General features: G+C 37.0%; 1 protein-coding gene across 2 annotated transcripts in view; it reads left to right on the top strand.

The window, feature by feature from the left end:
* The first annotated feature begins 276 nt into the window (after positions 1-276).
* The window catches only part of LOC128524366 (Fc receptor-like protein 5), a 37636-nt gene continuing 26138 nt past the window's right edge, over positions 277-11774 (top strand). Inside the window, exons 1-2 of one of the 2 annotated variants that reach the window (XM_053496911.1) lie at positions 2659-2701; positions 3010-3285. The gene's annotated coding sequence lies outside the window, so the exon portion shown is untranslated. Of the gene's footprint in view, positions 554-2658; positions 2702-3009; positions 3286-11774 lie in introns of those variants that run through there. The other variant, XM_053496920.1, reaches the window with a different exon arrangement.

Raw genomic sequence — 11774 nt, 5'->3', positions numbered from 1 at the left:
GAATATAGATGTGTAAATAAAATTAAACTTTTGCACAGCATTGATTTAACATATGCAGAATCATATCTGTGCTAATGTTTCATTTAAAACTCTTTATATTCTCCCTCCTGAGTGAGGAATGTTTAAGACAGTTGAAATGCTTATTTGGTAAAGGATTATTTTCATTTATAAAGCACTTTGTAATGAAATGAGGTATGAATGTGTTCATTGGAAGTTATGCCATAAAAACACAATCATAATAACACGTGGGTTATAATGTTGTGTGTTTAAGGTGAATCTCCTCCAGTGTCTCTGATCATCAATCCCAACAGAACTCAACACTTTACTGGTGACTCTCTCACACTGAGCTGTGAGGACCAGAGTAACTCTACTGGATGGACAGTGAGACGATACACACACAGTTCTGGAGTGTCAGATTGTTCACACTCATGGTGGGGATCAGTTACAGGATCTACATGTAATATCAGCTCCCTCGACACATTCTACACTGGAGTTTACTGGTGTGAGTCTGAATCTGGAGAAAACAGTAATCCTGTCAACATCACAGTGTATGGTGAGTCTTCATGTAGCATGTTTATTGTTATAAATGTTTCATTACAGAATATTAAACATGCTGAGTTTCCAACCGGGAGAACTGTTTAATAGGAGACATTTAACTGGTCTATCATACAGTAATGTTCAAAGGTCTAAATGTCTGTAATTGTAATATTACCTGAAGTCAGCAACCGAACGTCACAGTTGAGGTTTTCTCATGCGCTGATTTTGTACAGCAGGTAAAACACCGAATGAGGCTGTATTGGAGATTTACACAGCTCTAGTTTTACATCGCTTATCTAAAGAGTCTATGTCCAATTCAACACCAATAAACACAGTCACAGTAATTATTGTCTCAGTGTCATAAATTAGATTTTGTTCAAATAAGTGTAAGATGTTCAGGTTTCAGTCAGTATTGGATTTAAACAATTATTAACTCTGTCTTTCAGACTCAGGTTTTCAGTGTGTTCCTAAACTGTGAGCTCCATCCAAACAAACCTAAATCCATCCACCTAAATCACAAAGATATTTTGAACATCAGACATCTGGACAATATTAATAATTTTGCAAAATATGCAGTCTTGTTGATGATATATAAGCTGGCACTGACATGATCCTACAGGTGATCCTTTGTGTTTAAATCAAACAGCTTTTAAAAAAAAATATTTTAGATACTGTTGATCATCAAACACTCTATGGAATTTAAAGCAAAAAAGCAAAAACGAAAAAGAGAAACAAACAAAAAAACAAACAATAAAAACAATATCAGACTAACAGATTTTATTCCTTTACGTGTCCACTTCTTGTTAGCTAGCAAAGAAAAGTCTTTTATCAAATATAACTAAGTATAAAAACAAACTACATAACAAAAGCATGTGTCAATTCATCACAATTACTGTGAGATTGTAAATAAACTCTATGTCCCTGATAAAGGAATAGTAATGTGCAGTGTTGTATGTTATCAGGCTCTGCTGCTAACATTACAAAGTCGTTAACAGATCTACTCCATGGTGACATCGCTTAATGGAGTTGTAACATCAGCACTAGAACCTGCAGCAGGTACTTATAATGGTGGCATCACTTCTCGTTGATTATCATGTGATGATGACACAGACCTTCTGAGCTTGGTGTTTGGCAGAAGACAGGCATTATATCACCAACTGAATCTGTAATGAATAACAAAGATGCTTGGGAAGAATGTATCAGTGTACAGTGTAATACTTCATTACAATTACAGTATTTAATTATAATTTTGATATATCCGTACTACACTGTATTATTGGGGTATTGGTGGCTCAGTAGGTTTCTCACCTGCCATGTTTAAGGCCCAGGTTTGATTCCCATCCAAACCCTAACCACTGGATACAGTGGCTTATTCTTTATTTTTTTTGCTCTTTTCTATCTGCATATTATAAAGTAAAGTAGTGCTAAGTGTGTTTAAAGGAACTTGTATTAGCTTGTATGAGTATGAGCGTCTTTACACTTACAACTTTCATTTATTTGTCATTTTAAAACAAGGCATATAATATATAATTCAATGAAAATAATTTGACATCTGTAGAAGGCAAGATGTCAAATGTAAAACAGTCATGTGTTTATCAGTTATATTCCCTCTCATTTGTGACACACAGACCAGTGCATACAGGTGATCTGACTTATTCAGCAAAAACAAATTAGGTGAAGGAGAACAAATACATTTCTAATGTCTTCTTTAAATACTTTTTTCATGTTCATTTAGTATTATTTTTTACTATTCCTTGCTTTTTATGTGATATTTAAAGTATGGAATCATCATTGTGTATGAAGTAAATGTATAGAATTAGGTGTATTATTTTTCCTTGTGTAACAGAGATACCATGGGCAGTACTGAGTGTATCTCCACAGAGCTGGCTGACTGAAGGAGACTCAGTGACTCTAAGCTGTGAGGTTACAGACTCCTCTACAGACTGGACATTCAGCTGGTACAGATATGTTCCCTACATAGACAATCATGGATATATGTGGTATAAAGTGGAACTCCTCTCAGACAGCAGTAGAGGATCTCGAGGCTCCTACAGTATCAGTCCTGCTGCTCGTAATCACACAGGAGTTTATATCTGCAGAGGAGAGATAAATAGACAGAAGGTTCAGACATATAGCAGTTATCCAAAAACACTATGGATCACTGGTGAGGAAAAATGACAACACCCGTGTGCTGGAGTGTTGAATATAGATGTGTAAATAAAAACTAAACATTTACACAGCATTGATTTAACATATGCAGAATAGCTGTGCTAATGTTTGGTGTAAAACTCTTTATATTCTAACTCCTGAGTGAGGAATGTTTAAGACAGTTGAAATGCTTATTTGGTAAAGGATTATTCTCATTTATAAAGCACTTTGTAATGAAATGAGGTATGAATGTGTTCATTGGAAGTTATGCCATAAAAACACAATCATAATAACACATATAAATTATAATGTTGTGTGTTTAAGGTGAATCTCCTCCAGTCTCTCTGATCATCAATCCCAACAGAACTCAACACTTGACTGGTGACTCTCTCACACTGAGCTGTGAGGACCAGAGTAACTCTACTGGATGGACAGTGAGACGACACACACCTGGTCAGAGAGTGTCAGATTGTTCATGGTGGGAATCAGTTACAGGATCTACATGTAATATCAGCTCCCTCGACACATACCACACTGACGTTTACTGGTGTGAGTCTGAATCTGGAGAAAACAGTAATCCTGTCAACATCACAGTGCATGGTGAGTCTTCATCTAGTGTGTTTACTGTTAAAAGGAATGGGAAATGTTTCATTAGAGAGTATTAAAAACTCAGTTTTTTACTGGGGCAACCGTTTAATAAGAGACACTTAGCTGGTTCATCTCGAAAATGTTTTGAACATGTCCTTTAATTGTAATATTTTCCAATTAGCAATTAGCCGTATGTCAGTTGAGTTTCTCTTATGAGCTATACATCTCTACTTTACACTCCTTATTAGAAGAGTACACATTGAGTAGACGTGTTAGTTAGGTGCTCTGACAAATTCGAATTTCTTTATTCCCTTATCCGTCTCTAAATGTTATATTAAATCTTTAGGATACAACAACTTGGCCCTTTCCGCACGGTTATCTATTTTTCATTTATAATGGCTACCACGAATGTGAAAACCGGGAAAAAGGATGACTCTGCGACCGCTCTAATGGTCGAGGCTATTTCGGCGCTGTTAGACAAACACAGCGAAGCGTTAGCGGCTGAGTTTAAATCCTCATTTAGTTTACTGGAAAGTAAACTTTCCAGTAAGGGCTCTAAACTTTAAGCCCAGGTAGAGGACCATGGACAGCGCTTACCATCATTAGAGCTCGCTACGGATGACCTGAGCCAGCGTGCGAGTAAGTTGAAAAACATCTGCTCCGGTCTTAAAAAGTCGTAGACCTAGAAGGCCGGAGCAGGAGACAAAATCTGCGTGTCCTAGGTCTCCCGGAAAACACTAAAGGTGGACTCCCTAGCGAGTTGTTCTTGAAATTTCTAATTTCTCCTAAAGATCTCCAAAGCCAGTATTATGTTAGTTCTGTGTACACGGTGTATCTTTAATATGTTGCTCTTTGTTTTACACTTTTATTTTAAGGCTGACGCTAGGCATATCAGAATTATTTATGTTTATCTACCTGCACACTTTCCAAAAGAGAATGAATAGTTTTTTTTTTAACTTTGTGAGCTGAAATGTTAAGGGTTTAAACCATCCGGTCAAGAGAAGGAAGGTGCTCGCACACCTTAAACAATTTAATACTGCAAACAGATTTTTACAAGAAACTCACATTTTCAGTTCTGACAATTCTCACCATATGTCGCGTTGGGGAGGGCAGCACTACCACTTGACCTTTCAGGCTAAAGCTAGGGGTGTCTCAATTCTCATTAATCCAAACATCTCTTTTGAGCATCATAATGTTATTGCGGTTTTACATGGTCATTATATCATTGTTCCAGGGATATTATTTATTACTAATGTAGTGTTGGCTAATTTATATTCCCCTAATTATGATGTTTCCTTCTTTGAACATTTCTTTTCTGCTCTACCAGATCTGAGCTCATATTCTCTCATATTGGGGGGAGACTTCAACTGCTGTCTTGATCCATCACTTGACAGGTCATCTCCCAATCCTATACCTCTGAGTAAATCCGCCACGCTACTTCAGTTCTATCTTTGCAGCTTTGGTATCTCTGACATATGGCGCTTCTTTAATCCAAAAAAGAGAGAATACTCCTTTTTCCCACATGTTCATCATACTTTCTCCAGAATTGATTATATCTTTATAAATAACCAACTGATCCCAATGGTTAATTATTGTGCTTATCAGAGCATTGTGATATCAGATCATGCTCCACACTGAAAAAAATGACACTTTGGATCAACTTAAAAAAATGACATGTTTATTTAAGGTTTAATTTTTATTTGATATTAATATATTTTTTAAGTTTCCCCAAAGCAAATCAATCCATCCATCCAAATCAAAAACAAAAGTTGTTACAACGCCTTAAGCCAGTAAAACTAATTTTTGTTGATTATAATTATTGTGATTAAATTACTTTAGAAAAACCTAAGATTTAGCATTATATTTAAGTTTAGTGTTTACTTTGAAAGAAACAACTTACATTCATGTAGTATAAGGTTATAGGAATAAGTTATAGTAGTAATCTTTTTCATTATTCTCAAGTTAAAAGTATGATTACGTACAAACTTAATTTTATGAATTATACAATATATAGTCTTTTTCTGAAAAAAAAAAAAATTCTCTAAACCAAAAAAGTTCATTTATGTAGAGAAGTTACATCTATAAATGAAGTAAGCAACCTTTAAAAAAAATGTTTAAAAATGAAGATAATGAACACAAGTTCCCCTCCAAAAACATTTATTACCATCCTTGAAACGATACATTACCTTTTCTTTTTGTTGTAATATTATTTCTTCAATTAAAAGACAGAAAACAAAAATAAAATAAATTAAACAATGCAGAAACTCAGTAAGTCACAATCCCGATTTCATGTGGTGGCTGAAGACAGTCTTCTTCCTCCCTGAGGACAAACAGGGTTATTTCTGCCTGAGCGTCATCTTTCTGAACAACCTAATAAAAGAAAGGACATTTGTTAAACAAGTTGCTCTACTTGGCAAAACAGTGTCTGATGTATGCATGTAAAAATAAATTAATGCTCCATATAAGTGCAAAAAAACTACTGATTGTAAAAAGTATACTGATTGGAAGCTCACAGGTTCAAACCTGAGCACCACCAAAGCTGCCACCTGGACCTTAGAGCAAGGCTAATTTATCAATTCAGTAATATTTTTCAGTTCTAAGTTGAAATACCTTATGAAAAAATGCTTACCAGTGTTTAAACAGTTGGTCCACATCTTCCACTAAATATACCATAAGACATTTCAGGAGATACTCTCTACATACATTCACCTCCAGGCTCTAGGCATGTAAAAACAAACATAGTATTGTTGGTTATGTTAGGCTTGTGAAGCGTGATAAAATGAACATGGCAGACATTGAAACCTGTATTCAGACAGCATACACTAACCTGTAAACAAGTTAAACTAATTTCTGCTTTCTTGAGCAAGTACATACCAGATCAAGAACTTGAAGATTATTTCTTTGGTCTTCTCTCTGACCATTCCTCCCTTGTTTCTGATGATCTCAATGAGTTTGTAGTGTTGCTTGTTCGAGGAAACCAGCAATCTTGTTTGAAGCAGAGCAGTTATAATTCTCAGAAACTCATTACTGATTTAAAAAAAAAAAAAAAAAAAAAACTGAACAAAAAAAAAAATTCTTAGCAAATCTTAATTACAGTATGTATAGAAAGAATCCCCCCCACACACACACCTTTAAAATAACTGCATTCTGTTGCTTTGTGCTCACTACTGATAATACAATAAACCCATGAACATAATTCAGTTTCGCAGGGTAATTGAAATTATTCTGTGATATTATCAGATAATTCAACTACCAATTTTCAGTGCTTCGTCATTTTCAGGGAGTTCATTTTAGGATATTTAGATTACACTGACATTTACTAAATTCACGGACACAAGGACCCTGATTTTTGAATGAAATGCAAAATTGACATTCATCTGAAAAGAGGACTTTGGCCCGCTGAGCAACAGTCCAGTCCTTTTTGTCCTTAGCCCAGGTAAGACGCCTCTGACGTTGTCTCTGGTTCAAGGAATGGCTTGGACACAAATAATGCGACAGTTGTAGCCCACGTCCTGGATATGTCTGTGTTGTGGTGGCTCTTATAGCACTGAGTCCAGCTGCAGTCCGCTCCTTGTGAATGGGCTTTTTTTTTATTTTTTTTACAATCCTCTTAAGGCTGTGGTTATCCTTGTTGCTTGTGCACATTTTTCTTCCTTCCATTCAACTATTATATCATTTCCATTTCAAAATTTATCCACATAATGTTTTTATTTGTGCATTTTAGGACTTAATTTCTGCAGTATGGGTAAAGTAACGCCCTTTCAGAAAAGCTAACAGACCTGTAAACACAAAAGTTAAAGATTTCATGTTTACTTGAAAACTTCATGACACAGTAATGGCTAACCTCAGTTTGTTGGTCTGTGTAAACACTAGCTGAAAGTGGGACAGTGCTCCGCCCATTAATCCAACTTAATACTACCAAGCAAACTGGAAGTTTTTATATAATTGTATATATAAATAATTAACTGTTTTGAGTTTTATTTCACATTTAATTTACATGGTTAATTTAATCGGTTGGCCTGTTGTACTTGTAGTAACGTTAAATCAACATGTCAAATTGCTGCCAGTGTTTATATACTGATAAACTTAAAAACGTGTCATAAAGTGTTACCAGTATGTCAGGAACATGTGCAAATTGTCACGAACGGAGTTGTCACAGAAATAATAAATACATAAAGCAAACAAAGGCACAAACAAACTCAATACTTAATAGAATGGGGTTAAGCATGGGCTCTCTGGCAGGACACGGACAAAGGGACACTACCAGGCACTAATCCCTGTTACACTACGTTTGGGATTGGTAGTGAAACACAGGCTAAAGGGTGCCTAACACCACGTCCTGTGGTGAAACACAGACAGAAGGACGACTAACATACATCCTGTGGCGAGACACAGGCAGAAGGACGACTAACATACATCCTGTGGCGAGACACAGGCAGAAGGACGACTAACATACATCCTGTGGCAAGACACAGGCAGAAGGACGACTAACACGTAACAGGACACAAACTACATGTGGAGCTAAAACTGGACACAAGACAAGACACCCGATGAGATGGGAGACACATAGAGACTAGGGAAGACACGTAGAGACTAGGAGAGACACGTAGAGGCTAGGAGAGATGAGAGACAAAGAGAGAGACAGGACTAGGGCTAAAGACATGGCAATCAGCTAGGCATGGCTTTTAGCTAAACATAGTTAAGCGGTACTTAACCATGGCAGTCAGCTACACATTCACCTAGCTAAGCATGTCTTTAGCTCCAACATGCAACAAGCTACACTTACCTAATAGCTCAACACACACTAGGGAATTGGGGCACAGAAACACAGAGACGGAGGATACCAAGTGGCTAGGCTAGGGGACACTCAAAGGCTAGGCTAGGGGACACTCAAAGGCTAGGCTCACTGGAACACTAGGGAGGCAGAAAACACAGCACAGCTAGAGACACAAAGGGGCTATGGCTAGAAGCATGCTAGTTAGCTCAACATAGATTTTAGCTACACACACTCCTAGCCAAACAAACACCTAGCTACTTACCTGGCTCTAGCTAAACACAAGAAACAGGGGGACAAAACCACAATACTCACACCGGACAGGACATGACTGCATTGGCTCCAAAAACACAGACACACAGAACATATACAGAAACATTGCCAATATGAGAGCCCAAGTTCAACAGAACTTAAATCAAAATATAAACTAAAAGAACTAAACACAAAATGCCCACACAAATGACAGTAGTATAACTAATAATGCTCGACCCAGTTTCCCAGACTAAACAGCTATTTATAGTTATATGTGCACTCGCGTCACCTAACCAAGGTGCCTTCTGGGAAACTGAGTCAGCCAACAAAAACTACAACTGAAAAAACAGCGACCTCTGGTGGTGGTCCCTTACACTAATGCCCCGTTTCATTTGAGGGAATATAGTTTTAGTCATATTACATTACTTACACGTTAGCAAGTCCAGAAGACATAACTATAAGAACACTACAAACAGCACTCACTCCAAACTGGCTTGTTCTGTGTTTAGGTCACTTTCCTATAAATTTTTTATGGTACTTAAATATAATTAATTACATTTTATTCGGCACAACTGACTTAGCGTGAAAATAACCGCGTTAGTTCACTAATGCTACTGTAGGTTATATAGGGACACGGACACAAAATGCAATCTACAAAGTAGTTGTTCCTAACATAAATCACAAATTTGCTCATGGAAGAGATACATTTAACATAGAAATGACATGAGTTTGCTTTCTTACCTGTTGTTTTCTTTGAAAAACTATGGCCGCCAGCAGAACGTGATTCAGTCCGTGATAATACTACGTCATGAGGTCACGTGACACGGCAAACTTTTGGTTTGAAGCACAAATGTCCTTTGAGTGAACGGATACATTTAAGTTTAAACAAGGGCTTCGATGTTTGCTTTTAAGCAACATAAAAATATCAGTTTCGTATAGGAAATCAAAAATTTCCAACAGATCAATGTAGAAACATACTTTGTATTAATTACACAGCAGTTTCACTTTTTTCAGTGCAGTTGTTATGTCTATAAAGCTCCCTGATCTCCCTCAAATTAAAAAACATTGGTGCTTTAAATCATCATTAGCCTACTAATAGAGGATGATTTTACTAAATTCATAGAAGACCAGATAGTTTTTTTCTTAAACACGAATGAAACACCTGAAGTGTCACATTAAATTTTTTGGGATGCTCTGAAAGCCTACCTCAGGGTAATTTCATACAGTGTGAATATGAAAAGGACGGCATATAAAGCACAAAAAGATTTGACCAACCAAATTAAAGAAATTGACCAGCAGTATGCTTTATAAGAGCCCATATCACAAGAGGAAATAAATTCAGCTATCTCATCATTGCAATCTGGTAAGTCCCCCGGTCCTGGCGGGTTCCCTGAAAAGTTTTTTAAATCATTCTCCTCATACCTTGCACCACAACTAGCTTTTGGTTTTATCTAAATCTTTTAAGCAAGGTAAGCTGCCCGCCAAATTTAATGAGGCTCGCATCACCCTTATAGCAAAGAGGGATAAAGACCCAACAGAGTGCACTTCATATAGACCAATCTCTCTTCTTAATGTGGATGTTAAAATCCTTGCTAAAGTCTTGGCTCGTATATTAGAGAATGTTCTACCCTCAATTATATCTGAGGACCAGACCGGTTTTGTCAAAAATCCTTTTTCTTACTTTAACATTCGACGCCTTATGGATGTCCTGTACACACCATCAGAGGGGATCCCTGAGTGTGTCCTTTCTTTGGATGCTGAAAAGGCTTTTGATTGTGTGGAACTGAAGTATTTATCTAAGGCTTTAGAAATCAGGTTACCTAACCTAATACCTGGTATTACAATTACTAGGAAACATAAACACCTTTTTAAATAAAATTTTATTAGGTTTGTTGAACCAAACAAAAAAGGACTTGGGACAGTGGTCACCATTGTCCATGTCCCTGGTGGGCCGCATTAATGCCATTGTGTTCTTTCTAAATTTTTATATCTTTTTCAGTCTGTACCTGTTTTTATTCCCAAATCTTACTTTGGAGCTTTAGACTCAATTATATCCTCTTACCTTTGAAAAGGTAAACATCCTCGTTTGAATAAGTCCCTTCTTCAAAGATTTAAAAGAGATGGTGGCATGGCTCTACCTAATTTTCGTTTTTACTACTGGGCAGCAAACATTCGATCTGTCATCTTTTGGGCATATTTTCATAACCAACCTAAATGGCCTGCCTGGGTGGAAATTGAGATAAAGTCTGTCAAAAATCTTTCTGTGTCTGCACTCCTTGGATCTGCACTCCCCATCTCCTCAATTAAATCAATCAATAAATCTGTTATAAGGCATACCTTGAGAGTATGGGCTCAGTTCAGAAAGCACAGCGGTCTTCTGGGCTTTTCTCTTTCCAGTCCTATCGTCTCTAACCATCTCTTCCAACCTCTTTTACATGATTCACTGTTTCGGGAATGGTACAATAAGGGCATCAAGCTTTGCAAAGATCTGTTTGTTGACCATAGGTTTCCATTGTTTGAACAGCTTTCTGAAAGGTTTAACCTACCCAATTCTAATTTTTTTTAAATATCTGCAAGTAAGACACTTAATTCGCTCTTTAATACCAAATTTTCCTGAGGCTCCTGCTGCAAATATTCTAAATAATCTCCTTGGTTTGTCCCCGCTGTGTAAAGGCCTAATATCCACTATTATATAGTGGATTGTTGGGTTTGAGTCACACAGTAAAATTAAAACTGCTTGGGAGAAAGATTTAAATTTGTCACTGTGAGATGATACTTGGAATTCAATGCCTAAACTTGTCAACTCAACCTCCTTATAAGCTTGCCACTCCTTATTACAGTTTAAGGTTGTACACAGGGCTCATTTCTCCAAACTTAAACTTTCCTGTTTCTACTCAGACGTTCATCCTTGTTGTGATAAATGTAAAAGCGGAGATGTGTCCCTTATTCATATGTACTGGACATGCCTGAATTTAGAAAAATTCTGGAAGGATGTTTTTAAAACCTTGTCGTACATATTGAAATGCAACCTTAAACCAGACCCTCTGATTGCTCTTTTTGGTATCATTGGAGAGGAAGACAAGCATCTAACTCCTGCAAAACAGCGCTCATTATCTTTTGCGACACTCCTGGCCAGGCATTCTCTTTTATTCAAGTGGAAGGATGCCACGTCACTCACTCACGCCCAGTGGCTCAGAGATATTATGTCCTGTTTGTCCCTGGAGAAGATCCACTACTCAATCTGTTATTCAGACTTAAAATTTCAACAGGTGTGGGGGCCCTTCCTTCGCTTTTTTCATATACATTTATAGTTTGATTCCCTTCTTATTTAATTGTTTGTTTTCTCTTACCTTTTTTTTCTCTTTTTTTTGTACGCAGAACCAAAAAACTTCCAGCTCCAGGTTCTTTTTTTTGTTTCTCTCTTTTTATGTTATGCCTGGCTTGGAGTTAGGGAGGAGCGGGGTGGGTGCTATAT

This window comes from Clarias gariepinus, chromosome 1 (genome assembly GCF_024256425.1).
Source record: "Clarias gariepinus isolate MV-2021 ecotype Netherlands chromosome 1, CGAR_prim_01v2, whole genome shotgun sequence".
In the NCBI taxonomy this organism is placed as follows: domain Eukaryota; kingdom Metazoa; phylum Chordata; class Actinopteri; order Siluriformes; family Clariidae; genus Clarias; species Clarias gariepinus.
This window is presented reverse-complemented; position numbering and strand designations above follow the sequence as displayed.